Source organism: Lactuca virosa, chromosome 3 (assembly GCF_052849685.1).
Source record: "Lactuca virosa cultivar CGN04683 chromosome 3, Lactuca_virosa_CGN04683_v6, whole genome shotgun sequence".
Lineage (NCBI taxonomy): Eukaryota > Viridiplantae > Streptophyta > Magnoliopsida > Asterales > Asteraceae > Lactuca > Lactuca virosa.
In genome coordinates this window covers 232,200,957-232,225,208 of record NC_136428.1, presented here as the reverse complement: position 1 = coordinate 232,225,208, position 24,252 = coordinate 232,200,957, and positions in this window count along the sequence as shown.

Sequence of the window (24,252 nt, the reverse complement as noted above, 5' to 3'; positions counted from 1 at the left end):
GGTTTGATTCACGCCCAAACCAGAAACTTTATGACTCTAGGACGTAAGAAGGGTCCATATCTGAAGTTACAACTTCATATCTAGCCCATAGTCCACCTTATCAACTAACAGATCCATAAAAGCCCCAAACTCAACCAAAAAGAGATCTAGAAGGGAAAAGAAGTAAAGGTGGCGACTTGATACCTCTAGAAGTTGCTAACTGAGGTAAATTCTTATTCCCACACTTTCCTTGCTCCAATTCCCTTGCCTTCCAAGTTCCTCTTCTCCAAATATCTTCCTCCCAAGCTTAATACACACACAATAGAGCACCACACGAATTAGGGTTTCTCAAGAGCTCTCTAGAACTGCAAAGAGGTCAAAGGAGGCTTATGCTTCCTTAAATAGGGTGCAAAACCCCGGGATTTAGGGTTTCCTCTACCAGCTCCTACTCGTCGAGTCCCTTCATGGACTCGGCGAGTAGGTCACTAAACACGCGTACCAAACCCGTTGCTACTCGACAAGTAGGGAAACCAACTCGTCGAGTAGGCCTTGAAACCAATTAAATTCTTATTTAAACAATACCTGGGAATCGGGGCATTACAGTATCTTCCCTAAGCCCACAACCAAACAAGGAACAGGAAATGAGGCGGAAGACACACACCCATTGTTTGTAGATCCTCGTTGTATATAACTCTAGCGTATTCACCTGGTACTCACGGAGTTAACTGTAATAGTTCCTTTATATTTGATGAAAATATCCTTTAAGAAAACCATTATTTCTTATAATAAAATGGTAACCACAGTAGTTCCTTCTATAATCACTTAGTTTATACTAGCTATATATAATCTAATATCGAACAGATAGTTAATTGTGTGAATCTGCCCTAAGCCCACAACCAAACAAGGAATAGGGAATAAGGCGGAAAGCACACATCCAACTACCTATCGGATATTAATTATATATAACCATGGTGTATAAACTAAGGTATTATAGAATTAACCACCTAAGGTCCTTTAAGTTATACTGGTTTAATAAAAATGGATTAAACCCTTTACTGGTAAGTTTCTAGCTTTGTATACCAAAAGTTCTTGTTTGAAAAGTATGTTTGTGTACTAGAAAACGGTGCATTGAATTAGTGTCCTATGACCTGGCCCATACCTGGTACCCCTTATGATTACTTAGTGTATACGGAAACATATATATATATATATATATATATATATATATATATATATATATATATATATATATATATATATATATATAAGATCGGATAGATAGTAGGCTGGGTTTATCTGCTCTAAGCCCACAACCAAACAAGGAACAGGAAATGAAGTAGAAAGCACACATCCTACTACCTGTCGGATCCGATTAATATATATCCTTGAATGCATACACTAAGGAATCATAAAGTTAGCATTATAGGCCCCCTTGTACTGAGTGTACTAGACTCGACTATTCTGTGTGTCGGTTGTAAAATGTAAGTTTTCCCTAGTTTATAACCATCTTGACTCGAAAATAGTTTATATTAACTTTCAAGTGGAACTGTCACAATATGAAAGTATTTGGAAAATATAAGTACTCAGTTGTCTTATGAACTGACATTCTGCAGTACTGATTACCTTAAAATATGTTTGTTTTATTAAGGTCATAAAATGAAGGCTAGTACCCATACTATACGTTCCCCCTGTCAAGAGATTTTGGGAACCAAACGCGACTGCAGCAAACAATTGCTAGCCGTGTAACTTCACATTAAAGTTATATGATCATGTATCACCAATTTAACTATCACCTTTTGTTTAGAACAATGAGTTAGTGATTCATTGGTATAATTAGATCATGTAGTTGTCCCATGCTATAGCACCTTATTATGTTCGTTCTGTTATATTATCTTAGTATGTTCTCTTGCTATGGAATCTTAGTATTCTTTAGTATCTAGCATCTTAGTATCTTCTAGTTATAGTATGAGCTGAACACCTAAACTATACCCCTTATAGTTTACTAGTAATTTACTTGAACTGTTGTTGAAAAGACTCATTTTTCTACTAAGTTATGCTTGTACTTTAAAAATGGAGTTTTGTTAAACTATAAAGTAACATAACTTCAAAAGAGTTTTTGAAATGTTTTGACTACTTATAAATGACATAAGCAATCCTTTTAAAATGTTTATAACAAACAATTACACAATTGTCATTGTGTTCAACTTGTATTCCCCCCCCCCCCTAAAAGCATTTAAAACATTTAAAATATTGATTACAGGGGTATGAACTCACCTTATGTGGATGATTCAAACGAATATGCGTGTAAGGATGAGAAGTTCCACGAATGAAGTCCTGAGACTTAACGAGTCCTAATGACATATAATGGCATATATTGACATAAATATAGTGCTTAGAAGCAACCAAATGCAAGGAAACACCTTACGGGACTAGGAAACACTTTGTCCAAGTGTTGGAATCACAGGTGATTCAATTAAAGGGAGTGTACGGCCACATGAAGGAGTGTGTGGCCATGGGTGTGCGGCCAGGGAGTGTGCGGCCGCACACTCATGGTAATGAGTTCACAAAACGTTTTCCAATGGGTAGGGAGGCTTGTGGGACAATTGCTCAACAAGTGTTGAAGCTAGAAAGGCACTTTGGAGGCCCTTATGCACTAAACAAAGCGGTGTACGGCCACATGGAGTGTGTGCGGCCGCACACTCCTTGATGAACATGGTTTGGACGTTTTCTAAGGCTCATATCTAGTAAGTAACAAGCTTAGAGAATGGTACTTACAATATGGAAGCCTATAGGGGTGTTTTGAGGGTGTTTGAGGGTGTTTGAGGGTGTTTTGAGGGTGTTTTGAGGGGTGTACGGCCACACCTGTGTGTGCGGCCGCACACACCTTGTGATTATGAGTTCTGGGCATCTTCTAAGACTAAATCAAGTGTTCTAAACAAGATTCAAGAAAAGGGGAAGGGTACTTACGATCCGGAGCCTCGAGAAGGTCCAAAATCGGCAAGAACAAGTGTGTGTTCTTGGTGAGATTTGAAGATCTAGACAAAATATGATTTCCAATGGATGAAATCAAAGGATGTTACTAGTTTATGAAGATTAATAACAAATCTAAGGAAGACCACTTACAAACTCAAAGATCTAGGCTGCAAATCGGATGATAGTTGAGAGAGAAATCGAGTTCTAGGCTCGGGAGGGTGAAAAAGGACGGATGAAGGCTGAGTTCTACCTTTGTACACGTGAGTATGCTGCCAGGAAAGGGGTGTGCGGCCACACACCCAGTGTGCGGCCGTACACTCCTGTTGTTGGAGTGTAAGGCTCGATTTTGATGTCAGAATTGTACGCGATCCTTTCCTATACTCGGGGCTTGAATGTACTGAGCTTTAAACCATTAAACGGACTCTAAACGAGGCTAAATGATAGCAGAAATGAGTCTGACACTCAGCGGAGTTGACTGGCTGAGCTTTACAGGGCAAAAATTTAAAAATTTTCGGGTTGTCACACCTTAGACACTCCAAAACATGTATAAGGACAATCCATTTGGTTCTAGAGCATGCCATACTCAAGAACAACATTGATTGGGGACAAAAGCACATAATAACATCATACAAGCTTGATCTAACCAACTAAGCCTCAAGGTATGATATTTATACCTTATAGAGATGTAATAGGGTGCAAAACTTTTACTTACCAGGTTGTTCTCTTTTCCTTCTTCTTCCTCTATGAACACCAAAACACACACGCCAATGGCTCAAGAATGCATAAAAACAACTTACGGTTTGCAAAGGGTTGAAATGGGGCTGGAGGCTAATGAAAGAAGGAAGTCTTGAGAGTTCAGGATTTTTAAATAGGGTCCAAACCCTAACAATTAGGGTTTGTGATCCTACCACGTATGCCCAGTGTACGTTTTCGATACCCAATATTTACAAAAATGCCATTTTGATCTAGTAAGCAACGATTCTCATATCAAGGGCTAAAAATGGAAATACCTAAATATCAAGATGTTACAATTCTCTTCAACTTGAACTAGACTTCGTCCTCGAAGTCCGCTGCTGTGAAAAACTAAGGGCAATGCTTCCATATTTCTGCCTAAGGCTCCCAATTCCATTCGTAACCCTTCTGATGTGGCCACTAGGCTTTAACCAAAGACAGCACCTTGTTGTGCAAGGCCTTCGTCTTTCAATCCAAGATTGCCAATGTTCTCTCCATATAATTCAGGCGATCGTCAATCTGAATATCATCCAAAGGAACAACCACTGAATCATTAGACACACACTTCCGAAGATGAGATACATGGAAGGTGTTGTGAATCTGACTGAGCTCCTCAAGGAATTCCAGCCCATAAGCTACCCTGTCAACCCTAGCAATCACTCAAAAAGGCCCAATATACTAGGGCCCTAACTTTCCCCTCTTCCTGAAGCGTATTACACCCTTCCAGGGTGATAACTTCAGCAAAACCATGTTGCCGACCTAGAACTCTAACTCAAATCGATGCTTGTCGGCATAACTCTTATGCCGACTCTATTCCTATCTGCACTCTCTGCCTAATCTGTTGAATAAGCTCGGTCCTCTAAAGGACTAACTCGGTCCTTTCAATGACTCTATCACCAATATCCCCCCAATAAACTGGGGTACGACACTTCCTCCCTTAGAGGAGCTCGAATGGCGAAGCACCAATACTGGAGTGTTAGTTGTTGTTGTATGAAAACTCAGCTAAGGGAAGGGAGGAGTCCTAACTCCCACCAAAATCTATAACACAAGCTCTCAACATGTCCTCAAGTGTCTGAATGGTCCTCTCACGCTGACCGTCAGTCTGTGGATGATAAGCAGTGCTAAGATGCAACCTCGTACCGAGTTCCTCGTGGAACTTTGTCAAAAACGAGAAGTGAAATAAACATCTTCATCAGATATAATGGAGACTGGATACCATACCGAGCAAGAATCTCGTACACATATAAATCGACCAATTTCTCGGTCGATGAGCTCTCTCGAATGGCTAGAAAGTGGGCACTCTTGATCATACGGTCTACTATAACCAATATTATGTCCAATCCCTTACCCGGCCGAGGTAACTTGGTGATGTAACCCATAGTAATATTATCCCACTTCCTCATAGAACCTCCAATGGCTGCTTCTTGCCTTGCGGCCTCTGGTGCTCGGCCTTGACCATCCGAAAGGTCAAGCACCTCTCCACATATTAGGCTATCTCTCTCTTCATGCATGGCCACCAATAGCTAAGTCTCAAATCCTGATACATCTTGGTGGCTCCAAGGTGTACTGAAAACCTGGACTTGTATGCCTCCTCCAGTATAGTCTGCCTGATCCCACCAAAATCTGGCACTCAAATCCAACCACACTGGGTCAATAATCCACGACTATCGGTAGAAAACCTATCAATCTCGCCTCTGATTTTCTCCTACTTCCAGTTCTCTTTCTTGACTCCCTTAACTTGAGCCTCCTTAATCAAATCTAATAGTGGCAAATCAATCAAAATCCTCATACATAGGCCCTCAACAGCAATAAATAGCCTTCTTGCGGCTCAAAGCATCAGCGACCACATTTTCTTTCCCTGGGTGATACAACAGTCAAAATCATTGACCACGTCAAGCCACCTATGTTGTATCGTGTTCAGATTTGGTTGATCCATGAGATATCTCAAACTCTTGTGATCCGTGTAGATAGTATACTATACCCCATAGAAATAATGCCGCCAAATCTTGAGAGCAAACACCACTACTCCCAACTCCAAATCATGATTCGGATAACGAACCTCGTGCGGTTTCATCTGTCGAGAAGTATAAGCAATAACCCTCTCTCACTTCATAAGAAGTGCCCCCATGTCGGTGATGGATGCGTCACAAAGTACCACAAAATCCTCAACACCCTTACTGAGGGTCGGCACTGGGGCCTCACATAACTTCTATCTCAGAGTATCGAATCAGCCTACTGCTCAGGCCCCCAGTGGAAATCCATTCCCTTCCTTTTCAGACAAATGAGGGGTATAGAAATCTTGGAGAAGTCCTTAATAAATGTCTGATAATATCCTGCTAATCCCAAGAAACTCCTGATCTTTGAGGGAGACTTCAGAACCTCCCACTGCATCACGGCCTCAATCTTGGTTGGTTCAACCAAAATCCCATTCTGGTTAAGGAGATTCCACAAGAACTAGACTTCTCGTAACCAAAACTCACACTTTGAGAACTTGGCATACAACCGCTCTCACCTCAATACCCCCATATACTCTCGAAGGTGCTCCCCATGCTGATCACTGGTGTTAGAATACACCAAAATGTCATCAATGAAAACAATGACTGGTCGATCGAGCATCAGTTTATATACCCAATTCATTAAATCCATAAATTATGCAGGCACATTGGTGAGCCCAAATGGCATCACCACGAACTCGTAATGACCATAACGAATCTGAAACATAGTCTTCTCTATGTCCTCCTCTCTAACCCTCATCTGATGATACCCCAACCTCAAATCGATCTTGAAGAACCAATATGAACCCTGGAACTGATCGACAAGTTCATCAATCCGTGGGAGTGGATAAAATTTCTTCACCGTTAACTTATTTAACTCCCAATAATCAATGCACATCTGGTGTTAACCATCCTTTTTCTTGACAAAGAAAATCAATGCTCCCCATGGAGAACTGCTCGGTCTAATAAACTGCTTTACCAATAGCTCCTAAAGCTATGAGTACAACGCCTGCATCTCAGGTGGTACCAATTTGGTACGAAACCTTTGCAATCGGAGCTGCACCTAGGATTAAATCGATCCTGAACTCGACCTACCTCTCAGGAGTCACACCAGGTAACACCTTCGGGAACACATCAGCAAACTCTCTAACAACATGTATGTATGAAAATGAAACCTCCTTCCCAACCTGGGTGTTAATCACATACGCAAGATAACCCATACACCCGTGTTGAATATACTGTCAAGCCCTAACAGCAGAACAACAGGATGACCCAATCGTAGTACCCTCTCCCTAAATAACCAGTTCTCCCCCACTTGGAGTTCGAACTGCCACCTGTTGGCCCTTGCAGTCAATCATATCCCCAAACCTACTCAATTAATCCATCCCTACTATTACGTACACACACACCCCACGGGAATGGGAATTAGATCAATCGGATAAGGCACCCCAAAAATCTAATACACAACCCTGGTAAATGCTCGAAGCAGAAATCTCGTTTTCGTTGCTGATAGAAACCCGCAACGGAAACTCGAACTCTCCAAGAGTCATATCAAAACTCCTACTGAACGATCAAGATACAAAGGGCCGACTTGCACCCGAGTCAAAAAGCACAAGAGTAGGAAAGGAGTTCACTAAGAAGGTACCTAACAGAATCATAAACATAAGCATACCCTATAATAACTGATAGAATAATAAATTGAAACATACAAGCAACGACGTTTGGTGTTGCGCTGGTCTCCACAGCTGTGAGCTGGAATGCAAAACCTCGAGCCCTCGGGATCTCTGCCCTACCCTGGCGTCCATCTGTAATCCTCAGAGTAGCTAGTGTTGGAGCCTGTGTTGGCCTCGCAACTAGAAAATGACAATTGGTCTTCACATGACCAACCTGCTCACAGTGGCAACATATCCTAGGACCCACGGGGGGGCCTACTAATGAAAATCCTTGGCATAATGCCCCTCATTGCCACATTTTTGGCATCCAGATGATGATCGGCAAGCACCCTCATGAACCTTTCCGCACTTGCCAGAAGTGCGGCCCCTCTGTCTCCTAGATCTCGAATGAGCATGCCTGGATCGCTTCGTTGCAGGCAATGACTGAACAGGAGCCTGCGTCAACTCCATCATCTGAATCTCTATCTCAATCTCATGCCTCCTCGCAGCATCCTGGAGCTCAACTAGGCAGCATATCATTGGGTGGATACGAACTGTAGAATACCCATCTTGATCATGCTCAAGTACCGGGTCATCTAAGCCTACTCTGAAGTAGCAATCTCAGGGCAGAAAAGAGCCCTCTCAGTAAATAGCTTGGTGATCTCTGTCACCGTCTCAATCGTCTGTCTCAGATCCAAGTACTCCTGAGCCAACCTCTCACTCTCCAAAAAAGGAACGTATCGTGCATAGAACATCTCCGAGAACTACTCCCAAGAAACAGTAGCTCTCTGCTCAAGATTGTAAGCACCATTCACTAATCTCCACCAATCCTTCGCCCCCAACCGGAGAAGTTTTAGGGTGCACTTGACCTGCTGGTCAGGAGGGCAAGAACATATGAATAAACAACCCTCCACATGAGATAGCCACCTCATCACTACAATCGGGTCCATGACCCCATCAAACTGCAGGGGATTCATATTATCAAAGTCCCGATAATGGAAAGCTCTCTCCCCTCGAACCCTTGTGGTAGCAACAATCGCAGTAGCTGCAGCAACATCAGCCTCAGAGAGTGCAACGTAAAGATCATCAAATAACTCAATCATAGCAGTCTTCATAGACACAAACAACTCTGAAATAGATCCCTAGACAACAATAGCCACCTCATCGACAATCATCTATCGTCTTTGATCATCAATCAACCCTAGCCTATCCTGGCCACTCGCTCCAAATCCACAACATGATCCCCTCGTGAATACTATACTGAAAATAAACCACAATATATCATAAATTTCATAATTCATAACATCATAACCATCCTAGAAAGACAAAACCCTCGGGTTTGTGACTTCCTTGCTATGTTTACGGGTCCTGTGCTTTGAGTAGTACGGGCCCATACTACCTTCCATACCTACCCGTATTTGTCTCAAAGATCATCACAAATAGCTGATACAAATACACAACTAGGATACACATACATCCTATCCTCACTCTATCGAGAGTGGCTAATCATTCCTTATCTGGCCGGTTTCTCACAAACATACTCATCCATGAAACTTCCACCAACCCTGAAGCCACTCGTACATACTAACTATACATAACGTTGGATCCTATAGACATTCGTATACTTGATTCTACCCTAAGCCCACAAATAAACAAGCAACAGGAAATAAGGCTAAAACAAACATTCTCAAACTATATAATCTTTGTTATGTACAACTATGATGCATACACTAAGCAAATACAATAGTTATGTCAATATCATACAATAAGTCCTCCTAGGCTATCAGCCATTATACATTAGGCAATCATATCATGCAATTCCTTAAGAACCCTAGCCAGTCACTAGCATGCAGTTTTATCATATCATAACAACTAACATTGTGGTCACTTTGGGTATACTTTCTTGCTCCGGCTGATCGTACAGATCTCATTCTTCCTGGGTTACTTCTGAAAACAATGTGAATTCAATTTGAAAATAAATCGAAAATCATTTCGAAACCTTTTACGGATCCTTAGTTTGAGTCTGGATTTGCACGAATGCTCATTCAGGTCTCTCAAATCAGGGCTCTAATACCAACTTGTAACATCCCAAAAATCACAATAAAATTTTTCATTTTTATATTGAGAGAAACCATTTTTTTCAAGTAAAACCCATATCAAAATCAATTATCGAATAAAAATATCCCCAAGAAGAGTGTATCATAAAACTACAAAAACACAATATTAAAGGATGTGTACGATCATGCATTCGCTTTGCCACGGTCATCTGAAGTACCTAAAACAATAAACTAAAACTGTAAGCTAAAGCTTAGTGAGTTTCCCCCAAAGTACCACCACACAACATATAATAGCACACATATTGGGTCCACATCTAACATGTTGGATTACCCCTGAGTCTACATCATGAGTCTGGCTTGCCTTACGGCTCACAACTCATGTCTAGTTTACTCCTGTGCCCATAGCATAAGTATTGCATGCCTCTTGGCCCCATAGCTTATATTTGGCTTGCTCTCAGGTTTGTTGGCCTCCGCACTGAGCAGCATCGACTCAACCCAACCATACAATGTCGAAATGTACATAAGAGACAAATAACCAGTAACATATAAGCATATAACTAGTCCACCTAATCGCAGGAAGATCTACAGATCACTATCACATAACAACAGGAGTCGGTGCTAATAGATCGATACATATAAAGGCATCCTCTAAACCAGGATACATAACCTAGTGGGTCGGCATTGGTGCCTTCGACCCACAAGTACAGTGAGGAAAAACTCACCTCTCAGTTCGAACAAATAGTTCAATAGGTCTCTGCTCCGAATAACAGCTCTACCCGTCACCTACTCGTCAAATAGTGACCAATCTCAAATACAACTCAAAATACCCAAAATACCCTTAGGTCAAACTTTTTCAAATCCTTGTCAAACTCCAAAAGTTAAAAAGTCAAATCTGGTCAACACAGCTGAGTACGCCCAACTTACTCAGCTTGTACGCTTGGCGTACACAAGGTTTGACCAAAAACGCAAGGTTTGACCTTGTACATGCAACGTAGCTCGGTTATGCCCAAAGTACGCAACTGGTCCATTTTCTTTCTTATTGAAAATCTTAATCCTTAAGCTTATTTGTCGAAAATTCCTGATCTAGTCCTCAACTAACGTCCTTAACCATAAAGTTTCCAACTTTATGGTCTTGCATGGCTATTAAGTGCCTAATAGAAAAAACTATAACTTCTTTACTCATTAAGACATTATACCCATGCATGGAAGGAAACTAATAATCAAGATTGCATTTTTATGACCTTAGACACTCCAAAACATTTGGAAGGACAATCCATTTAGGTCTAGAGCATGCCATACTCAAGAACAACATTGATCGGTGACAAAAGCACATAATAACATCATACAAGCTTGATCTAACCAACTAAGCCTTAAGGTATGAACTTTATACCTTCTAGATATGTAGGAGGGTGAAAAACTTCCAGATCCAAGGTTGTTCCTTATGGATTTTGAGCAATACATCATTCTTATGGCGTACATGCAAACCCTAATAGCTTTGGATCTAGTTTGTCTAATGAACATGCAATTGATAATCTAAAGCCATAAACCCTAGATCTAATAAACTATAACTGAAAATAGGGTTTAGATCTTACCTTTGATTGTTATATAGCAATAACAATCAATCCTTGGCTTCAGAAAGCTTAGTGCCTCAAGTGTTGCACCTCTAATGGAGTCACAAATACCACTAAGCAACTTGGATGAAGAGGGAGGAGAGAGGAGGCATCAAAAACGGTTGGAAACCCTAAAGGAAGTATTCTCCACGTTTTTGGGGCATAGGGGTCCTTTATATACATGTAGGCTATTAGTGTTTACAACTAGGAAACCCTAATCTCGTTGCTTAAGCCCTAAACAGTCCATGGACTCCTTTAACATGTCCCTTGGACGAATTCCTTATGGGCTTCCCATAGAATTCGTCCAACCTATATTATTTAGGTAATCCATATCCCAATTGCAATTATCTTATAATTACAAATCCAGTCCCCTAAGTTTAATTAATCTCTTTTAGTCACTAAATTAATTCTTAATTAATTCTTGACTAATATTAATTAAACAATATGATTTTTCCTTTAATATATTATTCTTATAATATATTAATAAATCATAATTAAACCTTTCTCTCCTTAATTCATCCTACAAGTTGCTATGGTGAAGGCAACCCAAAAGGACCATGCTCATAATCGGGTCAAGTACATACCAAAATAGTTATGGACTTAGACACTAATCCAACAGTCTCACACTTGGATAAGTTTAATAACTATTTTGCATAACTTCAGAACCTGTTCAGCAATCGTAGCTTTCAAAAGCCGTTGTCAACTCTGATTTTATCAGATACGCGTGTCCTTTAGATAAGGGATTATATATTCCTCCATTCTCAAGATATCGTATAGACACAAGACATGAATTTGATCATTCTCTCTATACTGTTTCCCGACTTCCGATTTATGACGACTGACAACAGACTACAATTGAACACATCAACTTAGTATCGGCTTGGCCAAGCGCTTAGGGTGTCATCACTAAATCATCGAGAGGCCCACAGATATCGCATTTATCCCACTTTGGGTAAAAGGAATGGATAAACTTTGACTCAAATGCTCGCTTGCATTTACTGATCGAATCACACACAACAATAAGTTTTATAACACCAAGTTACTGGTGCGTTTTCTTATTATCAATGCGCAACCGACCAACAAATAACAACTCACACGTCTCGGTTTCAAGAATATACAATGTTATCGTCTCACAATTACTCATGATAAAATCCATGAAGTGATTCAAGTGAGCGTGGGTTTGATCCAATACTCTAAGCTTATTAAAGCACTCATGAACTCTGCAGCAAACTTGTGCTATGTCTAAACACTTAGACAATCTACAGACAGATTCATGACAGTCTTCCTTCATACCTACTTCCAATGTATGACCGACTGTGGAGGTTCGAATAACCCAGTTATTCTGGAAGTCAAAACATGCAAACTGAAACACAACAATAATACTTAATCCTGTATGGCCCCAAACTTGTGAGAGTAAATAAAACACTTCTATTTAACCACCATATTGATTGCTCATTATTTATCATTTAATGTTTCGGATAATCAACTCATTACTTGAATTACATCAATTGTCCCATGCTCCAAGCATGCACACTTTGTTTCCTATGGTCCATGCTTTGTGAAATAAATCAATTGAAAACTTTTCCAATGATTCTCATTTCACAATTCCTAATCATCATCGTTAGTGTAAGAACACAAGGTTCTTGCCACTACTAGAATAGGTTAGATTCTAACATTTTATGCAACGATCCTTTCGTAAAGTCATAACACAAAAGTCACCAAGACTTGGCTAATGAAATTACAAGGTCTCTATCTTAAATTGTTACAAACAATTCTATAAACGTGATGTCTCTCAAAGTACATTCCTTTGAGCATCCTTTTGCATAAAATTTTCTAATCTAGACATAAATTCTCAATTTCCAACTCCCAATATGGAAACATTTCCATATTTGAAATATGACAGCTCATTCTTAATAGAATCTTATCTATTCATAATAATGTCGATATGGTCCATCCAACACTATACTTCCAACTACTCACAAGCAACAAATCCTTGGCGAACCTTAGACCGTCCTTTGATAGTTGTTTAATTATTTTAGTCAAAACCATTCTAGTCCCTTTTCCCTCTTAATGCGCTAAGCATTTGGAAAATTTTAGAATGATCAAACATTATAGCATAAGCAATCGATCCCCTACCCGAAGCGTATGAGACACGATTCATGATGTCTCACATAAAGACGTGATACTTTATCAACCTTCTGCCATAATATTTTATGTGCCATGTTCCCACAATTCGAACTATGAAGAGGGGTGTCGTAATCATAATCGAATTTGAGAATGCACTATATATCCTTGACTAAATTTATTAACATTTCTCGATCTAGGCTTTTGAATTTTTGAAACGACGTATAATATTCTCTCCCTTAATTATAGCAAAACAACTTTTCAACCCTTGCAACTTTGCAAAGTGAATCTTTGTTTTCTATAATTAATATTGCTAACTTGCAATACTTAAAATAATAATCATGCTCCCACTAACATGATGATTATTACCATACAAGCATAACACTTATGCTCCCACTAGCTTTGGCATATATCTAGAAAACATCTGAATTTTCAGAAAACAATGCTTATTGAATTCCTTAAGTTCATATTTCTAAATAGTTGATTCTTTGATAAGCCTTTATCTAAGCTTCTTAACCTCATACACCTTTGCCTTAGAAAGCTTACATGTTACTAAGTCCCAAATGTTCAGACTAATTGCCAAATCTCACAATTCGAACTATGAAGAGGGATGCCGTAATCATAATCGAATTTGAGAATACAATTTTCACAATTGCAATCTTCTTAAAATCTCTCTTAGTGAAAGCATTTCCTTACAATCATTTTCATGAAGGAGGGAAACCTCATGACACTTAGATTTTAAAGTGTATGTGTTCCTATCCATGTGAATTTACCAAAACCAAAGTTTGCGACAAATCCAAACTCATATGGACCGAACGTGATCAATCTCGATTTCTTGCCTCATGGTAACATGAATGCCCACCATGTCTTCCAAGCAACTCACCCTTTCATATCAATGTACTTTCCATTGATCAAGATGCTTTGTCTTTATGCATTCAAATGAGAACTCATAGAACTCACATGCATAATTAACTCAATTGGAATGGCACAGAAAAAGAGTATGTCATCCACGATAGGCTTTAAACCTCAAGTCGTGTGCTAGTGATGATCAACTAGGTTTAACTCTTGATTTGTTCTTGAAACCTTTCAAGACCATTAAGACTCCCACTAACTCCTTGACATATATGATTCTCTTGTCAAGAAACATTCCTTGACAAAACAAATATTCAAGAGTTAGTGTAGTTTTTATCAAGACTATCACTTCACATAATTGGTTCTAGTTGGTCTTTATCTTATCCAAGACATCACAACTTACCAATCTCAAATGTGCAGGAATAAGAAGACTTTTTCCAATTCCACATTTGTTGAGTGTTATAGACCTACTAAAGACGTGTCACTCAATTCGTAATCTTGGAGTATGACTCTAAGATTCGATATTGGAACGAAGTATGATTGACTTCTTGATTTAACCATTTCCTCAATTCCCGATTCCTCTTCTTAGATATACAAATGTACTAAGACTCACTTAGAGGATCAATTGAGATATGGTTCTTAATCATTAATACTTTATCATAAAACACAATAAAAGGTACTCTCCCTTCTTCTTAGAACAGAGAAAATTTTATCTTTCTGCCTTCTTGATTCTTCTTATTCGTTCTGCCATTTATTGAAACCTTTTCAATCAACTCAGAATTACACTTAGTCTTATAAGTATAATCATATTTACTAAACTTTAGTAAATCATGACGAATATCTTTATCACTCTTGTGGTGGACTTGATCAGCGCACAACCAAATGTACCTGATCCCTAGCCCTTCACTTGACTCTTTGTCAAGGAATTAGTCTAATTTCCAAAATATGAAGTTTCTCATTCATCACGCAATGCATGTTGCATGATTCCAAGTTTCTGTCCAATTGAAACTTGGGCGATGAGAAACTCTCCCTATTTGGTAAATTCTCGACATTTCACAAATAACATAATCAAGAATCACATCCAATTTAACATTGCTAAAATTAGAAATACATAAACATCCATTTTCACATATGCCATTGCAAGGTTAAATAAATAGGACGAAATCAAAATTCATTTTATTGCGGAAAAACTTGTCCTTACAATGCAATTCAAATGAAAACTATGATATTTCAATTTCTAAGCAATCTATTATAACTCTAAAGTAGTAGCTCAAAATTCTGATCTTCAAGCAATGCGATCGAAATCCATTTCTTCACGATCAGATTCAGCTTACTTCTTCCCTTAAGCTTCCTCTCTTTTCTTCGATCCTACAAAACATCAAAATGTAATCTTATCACATCATGTATTGAAAATCAAAGAATAGGAACTTACAGAGTTAGTTATTGGATTTTACCTGAAGTAGAGCCATATGCCTTGACTCTCCCATCTCTTAGATCTCTCAGATAGTTTGGGCAGCTTCGTCTCTAATGCCCATTCTCTAGGCAATAAAAGCAAATGGACTCCTTTGGCACAGCACATGGGACAATCTCATGCTTAGTCCTTTCTGGACTTCCAATGTTGCCAGTGTCCATTGAAGTTTGGGAGTTTGATTCACCAGACAAATTTGCTTGACCAGCACGCCAAATCATTGCTGATTCAGCAGCTATAAGCAAATAGGTGAGATCAATGAGGGTGACGTCGTGTTCCATCATATAGTACTCTCTTACGAACTCACTATATGATTCAGGAAGCGACTGAAGAACCCAGTCAACAGCCAACTCACCTGAAATCTCGACACCCAACATCCTTAACCTGTCAATGTGTGACTTTATCTCCAAGACGTGTGCACACACAGGTTTCCCATCTTCGTGTTTACTTGCCAATAGGACTTCAGTGAGCTTGAACTTTTCAAGCCTTTGAACTTGTGGGTTAGGGAGAATAATTGGAGGAGGTGGAGAAAGTGAAGCATGACTCTCATTTCCTTGATCGTATTATGGAACGTCATCTTCATTTGGAAAGCTTGTTCCAAGGGACTTGGGAAGACCATTGTAAGATTTAGACATCTACAAAACGGGAGAAAAATTCAAGTTAGTTGATAAGAATCCTTGATGTAACACCCAAATGAGACATCAAGGTCAGGATCCAACACAATACTCTACAACCTAGAAGAGGGATTCCGTAATCTAGTTGCAGAATATTTGAAGGTAGCTAAATGACGATTTACCAATTTCCACCATGAAAAACCAAAAAGAAATTTAATTTTTAAATGAATTGAAACTCCTAGATCTTTTGAGATTCATTGAACTTTTCAATGGCATGTTTAATCTCGAGCATGCCCTTCAAGTTTGCGACTGGGATGCCGAGGATCACAAACAAGGTGTGAATAACCATACGAATCACGTGGTGCACCCAATGCTACTATCACCTAATCAATGTGCCGGTTAGCCACACACGCTCCATTGATATATGATAAACATCGAGCCACCCTTCGCCACCAATGTCAATCCCAAATTAGTGTGCCGGTTAACCACACACGCTCCACTAACGTTTGACAAGGGTACGAAGTGTAATTTCATGGATTAGCATACAATTTCACATTTTGCCTAAAGTAACTAGAATTTGGGAATTTGTAAAAGCATGTAGTTACTTTGTACTTCAGTATACTTATAATAGAAGGTTTCGTCCTATCCTACCCGTTCGGCTAATGACCCTCCACTAGTCAAGAGTGCGGTGGGTAAGAGTGGATACCCATTCAATCGCCATTTTATAGGCAATTTCCTTATACACCCCTTATAGATCAGCTTCGTGAATGAGGCCTACTAACGGTAAGACTGACTGTTTACTTATACATATATAATATTAGACTTTTAATGTCATATATACATATTATAGGGTGTATTTTAAACTTTTAAAATACTAGGTGGTCTAATTTAATTAATTATACTTTTAATTTAATTAAATGTAAACCAAAACTTTATGGATTTATTAACTCTCTTTTAATTATACACTTTAATTAATTAACAAAACAATAAGGGTGTAATTTGAACTTTTCAAAAATATGAGGGTTTTAGAATTTAACATTTCAAAATTAAACTTTTAATCAACTTTTAAATTCCAAAACTTGAGGACAAGTTTTGAAACTTTTCAAAACATTTGGGATTAGAATTTAAATATTTCAAAATTAACTTTTAATCAAAAATTAAATTCCAAAACTTGAGGGCAAGTTTTGAAACTTTTCAAAACATTAGGGTTTAACTATTTAAATTTCAAAAAAACAAAACATTTAAGTTCAAATTTAAACTATAAAACCTAAAGGGGAAAATTGAAACTTTTTCACAAGATAATTCAAATCTAAATTACAAATAATCAATCTTTATCTAATAAAACAAAAGATTATCTAAATTTTGACAATTATCTTCTATTTTGGCAAGGATAATCACCCAATATAGATAAAATTCGGATTTTATTGACAAAAAACGTTTTAGGTAATTATCCACAGCCAAAACAGTTCAAAATCCCGCAAAAACAGCATTCTGCGTCTCTGACTCGTCGAATCAGCACTGGACTCGTCGAGTTCACAGTGGACTCGGCAAGTTCAGCCATGGACTCGGCGAGTCCAGCCCCCAGAAACTCAAAATTTTCAATTTTAAGCATGAATAATCAACTATAGCATCAAATACATCAAACAAACAGCCCTAGGCTCTGATACCACTGATGGATTTCGAGCAATACATCATTCCTATGGTGTACATGCAAACCCTAATAGCTTTGGATCTAGTTTGTCTAATGAACATGAAATCGATAATCCAAAGCCATAAACCCTAGATCTAATAAACTATAACTGAAAATAGGGTTTAGATCTTACCTTTGATTGTTATATAGCAATAACAATCAATCCTTGGCTTCAGAAAGCTTAGTGCCTCAAGTGTTGCACCTCTAATGGAGTCACAAACACCACTAAGCAACTTGGATGAAGAGGGAGGAGAGAGGAGGCACCAAAAACGGCTGGACACCCTATAGGAAGTGTTCCCCACGTTTTTGGGGCATAGGGGTCCTTTATATACATGTAGGCTATTAGGGTTTACAACTAGGAAACCCTAATCTGGCTGCTTAAGCCCTAAGCAGTCCATGGACTCCTTTAACATATTCCTTGGACGAATTCCTTATGGGCTTCCCATAGAATTCGTCCAACCTATATTATTTAGGTAATCCATAGCCGAATTGCAATTATCTTATAATTACAAATCCAGTCCCCTAAGTTTAATTAATCTCTATTAGTCACTAAATTAATTCCTAATTAATTCTTGACTAATATTAATTAAACAATATGATTTTTCCTTTAATATATTTTTCTTATAATATATTAATAAATCATAATTAAACCTTTCTCTCGTTAATTCATCCTACAAGTTGCTATGCTGAAGGCAACCCAAAAGGATCATGCTCATAATCGGGTCAAGTACATACCAAAATAGTTATGGACTTAGACACTAATCCAACAGTTCCAAGCTTCTAAGTTGTTCTCATTTCCTTCTTCTTCCTCTATGAACACCAAAACACACACTAATGGCTCAAGAATGCTCAAAAACAAATTAGGGTTTGCAAGGGGGTCAAAATGGGGTTGGAGGCTAATGAAAGATGGAAGTATTGGGAGTTAATGATGTTTAAATTGGGTCCGAACCCTAAAAATTAGGGTTTTTGATCCTGCCACGTACGCCAACATGCCAAGAGTATGCCTAGTGTACGTGATCGACTCCAAATATTTACAAAAATGCATTTTTGGTCCAATAAGCAACAATTCTCATATCAAGGGATAAAGGTGGAAATACCTAAATATCAAGATGTTACATATTAAGAGCAATAGGAAGTTTTTGTCTTAAGTGGATTTCAAGTATAAACCTTTTCTTCAACAAGTAGTTAACCCTTTAAGTGAGAAAATAAGAGAAGAAGAAAAGGAGAAAAATTCTCAGAATTTAAGTAACAAAAACAAGGGACAAAGGCAAGGTTTTTAATCATTTTAATAAAAGTCATTACCCATTGAGTCTTGATGCTTTTAAGACACCATGCATCTAGCAACAAAAAGCTACAAGTGTAACGACATGGATTTATGATTAAACAAATGCAAGAATGTCATATTTTTCCTTTACGGGCTCCTTGGATTTTTTTTTATAAAGAGAAGAAGCTAAACTTTTTTTTTTAATAAAATATCTTATATTTTATATAACTTTTTAAATCATACATTATGATATATTTTGATATTTAATATTGAAAATTAATATTTTCATAAAATAAATAATTCTCAACTAATTACACGAGTTATAAATATTTATCAAAAATTAAATTCTTATGAAAAGTATATTAGCATCAAGTTGTTTTATTTTTGGAAAAGAGAACTTCCCTAACGAGGGTTCCAGGCCAGCTTCCGTGCACTGATTAATTCCCCCGCTGCAAACATGAGATTATGTCTCATGCCCTGGAGTCACTACAGATGAACCTCCATGGCCACAAGGGCTGAGTAGTGCAAATATTTAAACATGGGTCAATAGGTTATCCACCATATCCTCACATGCCTTACCAAGTAACCACAATCCAATTGGTTAGCATCAAGTTATTGTTAGTGTGAACCTTAGGGTCATATATTATTAGCAAATGTCATTTTATAATGATTATTAAGCGTATAGATATTTCTTGATCAACATATTCTCTATGACTTCTTTGTGTTTTCTATCTCAAATTATGGACTAAAAATATTTTGTTTTCACTTAGAGTAGATGAACCTTGCATCAAGAATCACATGAATGCCTGCACTTCTTGTAGCATATAATCATAAAGCTAAGTATATATGATAAATATTAATTCAACTAACTTTCATGAATTTTGAATTAAGAACTCTTATCACCTTTGCAACTTGAATGTTGATCACATTTGGAATTTTCATGTGAAGAAAAACAATCCTAACATTCTTCACAATCTCTAAATCATTGTTGGCTAAATGATACATATAAACACTGCCACCCTCGATTGCCTCAATCATAACTTTCCCATGAGCATCCTTTCTTACATGGCTAATGAAGTACATCAAGTAGGATAACAATCCACCACATACCGCCTGGTTAACCCTTTCGCCATCAGCTAGGGTTTTCTCTGTCTTCGCAGATACAATATATCCCTCTTTTGGAAGCATATTGTTCTACGCATATATGTAGGCATTGGTTGATCCGATGAAAAACCAATGACGCTTATGTGGCTTTTCCGGTTGTTAGATTTAGAGATTCGGTGACAGAGTTGAAGACAAGAGATGAGAATGATTTTGATTAGTGGTGGAGATTGGGGAATGGTGTTGTATTATTATTATTTTTCTAAAAGTAAAATTACATAAAAGAAAAATGAAAATGAAATTGAAAAGGAAATAATAGTATTTTCAAATCAAATTTGTAACAAACTGAAACCACATACCAACTTTGCAATATTTAGAAACCACATGGACAATATTCATAAAATAATAATAATAATAATAATAATAATAATAATAATAAAAGAAATAGTTGTGACCGAGTTTTTGACTTTTGGTAGACCGTAGGGATTATTTATAAAAATTTATCGTTATTTAATAAATAAACTCTTTTATTTATTTTGTATTACTTAATAAATGATAAATAAACTTTATTTTTTACTTTGATTGTCAAGTAATAAATTTATGACTTTTGAAATATATAATTCTTTTTTTTAAACAGATTAATTTCATGAGGAATGCTATCATAAATAAATAAATAAATAAATAAGTTATATTAGTCTTTTAGTTGCTTTTTATTTATGATATTATAAGTTCCCATAAAATTAAATAATATAGTAAATTCTTTATTGGACACAAGATCTAACACCTTTCATATATAAAAAAGACAGTTTAGCAACTTCCATTGTTTTTGTCGATTCATCAATCCATTATTCTTCGAATTTCTTCTTAAAATCCGCATCCTACAAATCAAAATATTTGATAATTTGACTAAGATAAATGCGTAGGCTCGATTTGTTGCGATTGGATTTCTATCAACCCAGTAAGCAAATTAAGAGACAGTGCTAAAGCATGTTTTTCTTACTCCACTTGTTAGGCCAACTGTTGGATCAAAAACTATTGCTCATTACGTTGTTCTCTGTCCACTCCACTCCCGCGCCAATCATCATGTGTTTCCTGTTGGATTGAAATTTTGTGGGCCATTTGTTGGGTCATCTATTGAATCATCAGTATCAAACCAACAAAACTTTCCGTTCCAGTATCCAACCTCATAACATAAGACACAATCATTTTGCAGGTCAAAGCTTCATGTGATGTACCTTATTAAATTACAATTTATTCATCTTGATCGACATGAACATTACCATTAGGAGAGATGATTTTGATCCCAATTTACCTTAGTCATGCTTATCATTAGGAAAAAGTGATGTTGACCACCTATTTATCGGATAAGTAATTTTCTCCATAAACAAAACCTTCATTTTCAAGATCATGTGTCGGACCTTATTCCATCCAGACCATGTGCAGAGCCACGTATGAGTCAGGGTTGGTAGATTTAGGCCCACTTTCATGTACTCAAAAAATCTTTTATTATTATTTTTATTATTATTATTGCTATTATTATATATATATATATATATATATATATATATATATATATATATATATATATATATATATATATATATAGAGAGAGAGAGAGAGAGAGAGAGAGAGAGACTTTAGTAAATTACTCGATAATGAGTAGTTATTTTCTGGGGAAGATCCCTATTTTCAGATAACATGAAAATATTATGAACCTTGTCTATTATCTGGGGAGGATCCCAACTTGAGATAATATGAAAATGTTATAAACCTTAGAAATTATTTGGGGAGGATTCGAACTTGAGATAACATGAAAATGTTATAAACCTTAGGAATTATCTGGGGAGGATCCCAACTTGAGATAACATGAAAATGTTATAAACCTTAGATTTCAACTTTAGAATCTTAACTTATGTTCAGAAATAAGAGGGTTCTCAAGTCACTGCAGCGTGAAATGATCCCCTTATTCACATCCCATAGTCAGATAACGTGCATCCAAGCGAGGTGTATAAACCTTAACTCGTGTTAAAGAGGTAATTAACTCTTTAAACCTTAGAGGGGATTAAGCACCCTTATTCGTAGGTGAGATAATCAGTCTATATTCTTAGGATACTTGTGTTACGAATCATAGAACGTTTGTAGTTATGGAACTCTTTAGGTGTTAGGGTCTTCACATGTCAGGATCCTTGTTTATTAGGATCCTTGAATCTTCATATGTCAAGATCTTTATATGTCAGGATCCTTGTGCCTCAGGATCCTTGAGTGTTTGGATCCTTTAGTCCCTGCGCACAACAAACATTAGCTAGGGGTGGGCATTAGTCTAGCTAACTCCCCTCTGATGCTTAAGTTAGTAATGGTATTTAAAGAGAGGAAATAGTAATAAAAATAAAGGGTTAAAGTTAAAGAGCATGTATACCTTGAGTATGTTGGAAAATGACTAATCTTACTTACATAAAAAAAAAGCTTTAAGATGTATAACATTCCAGGATCTTCGCAGAACATTTCCATTGAGGGTAGCCAACCAATATGCCCCCTTTCCTGCTTCCTCATCTATGAGATATGGTCCTTCCCATTTGGGTGCCAATTTACATGCACTAGGATCCTTGGTGTTTTGGAATGTTTTCCTTAGTACCAAGTCTCCTATTTGGAACCTTCTAACTTTTATATTTTTGTTGTACGCCTTGGTGATCCTCTGTTGATGAGCACCGATACGAATCTTGGCAAGATCCCTGAGTTCATCTATAGTATCAAGATCCTGGGCTAGGATCATGTCGTTGTTTTCTTGGTTTTGAAGAAGGTATCTTGTCGTTGGCATCACCATTTCAATGGGAATCATTGCTTCTGCTCCAAACACCAAGGAGTATGGGGTTTGGCATGTGGCTACTTTGGAAGTGGTCCTATCTGCCCACAGTAAGAAAAGAAGTTCTTCTGTCCATCTTCCTTTCTTTTCGTCTAACCTTTTCATCAAGTTATTGATTATGACTTTGTTGCTAGATTCTACCTGACCATTGGCTTGAGGGTGGACAGGAGTGGACATTACCATTATGATTACCCATGTAAGTCCCCAAATCTGGAACCAACTAGTGATCAAACACAAAAACAAGCTATATTCAATGAGAACAAGAAGGAGTAGAAGCAAGAATGATCCAAATTGCACACGTTTCTATTGAGCCGTAAACGTCTGGTATATTGGACACACACACACACATACAACCATCGTACATCTGACAAGACTGATATATATATATATATATATATATATATATATATATATATATATATATATATATATATATATATATATATATATATATATATAGAACATGAACCGTAAACAGTTCACGGCCGCAAACAACCTTGCAGCCGCAAACACCAATTGAACCGAAAACCCCTGTTTTCGGTTCAACCAACCGCAAACCCTATAAACACCAAGACAAAGACTAACAAGACTCATACAGATGAATTCCTAGTCCAAACCAACAAAATATGACTTTACAGTCTCCCCCTTGGTTTGAGGCTAGCATAAGTTCAGTCTTTTTCAATGACTAGCACGTCAGACCTTCCCATCGGTACTAGCCACATCTTCTTTTCAATAATCTTAGCAACAGGCTCTAGAATTTCATTCTTGACCACGATCTGATGTCGAGCTAGGATATGAATGTCGCGTTCACCAAATTGCAAAAGATCCTTTGCTTCAACTAGTCGGAAAACGCCGGTTGGAAATTTGATGACTGCGGTGGCTGTAGCATCATCATAGATCCAATACTCCATATCGTCCAGAGATCCATCCTGGAAATGCTGAATAATAGGAATCTGGCGCATTTGCTTTGTAGGAGGCCACATCACAGCCTTTACTGTCTGATTGGTTTTGGGATCAAAGACGTATTTCAATCTCTTGACAAATGACTCAGCAGTCTTCATTCCATCAAACTGCCTCTTCACCTGATTCTCCAATAAGTGTTTGAAATCAGTTGCGCGAGGATCATTTGACGGATTGTGAAAAAGAGCATCAGAAAGTTCTCCAAGATCTACTCTGGTCCATGAGCAGAAGTCATTTTGATGTTTGTAGTACTCCACCTTTCCACTCTTCCTCTTAACCAACAAGACATTTAATTTATCGTGAAATCCCCACATCAAAATTC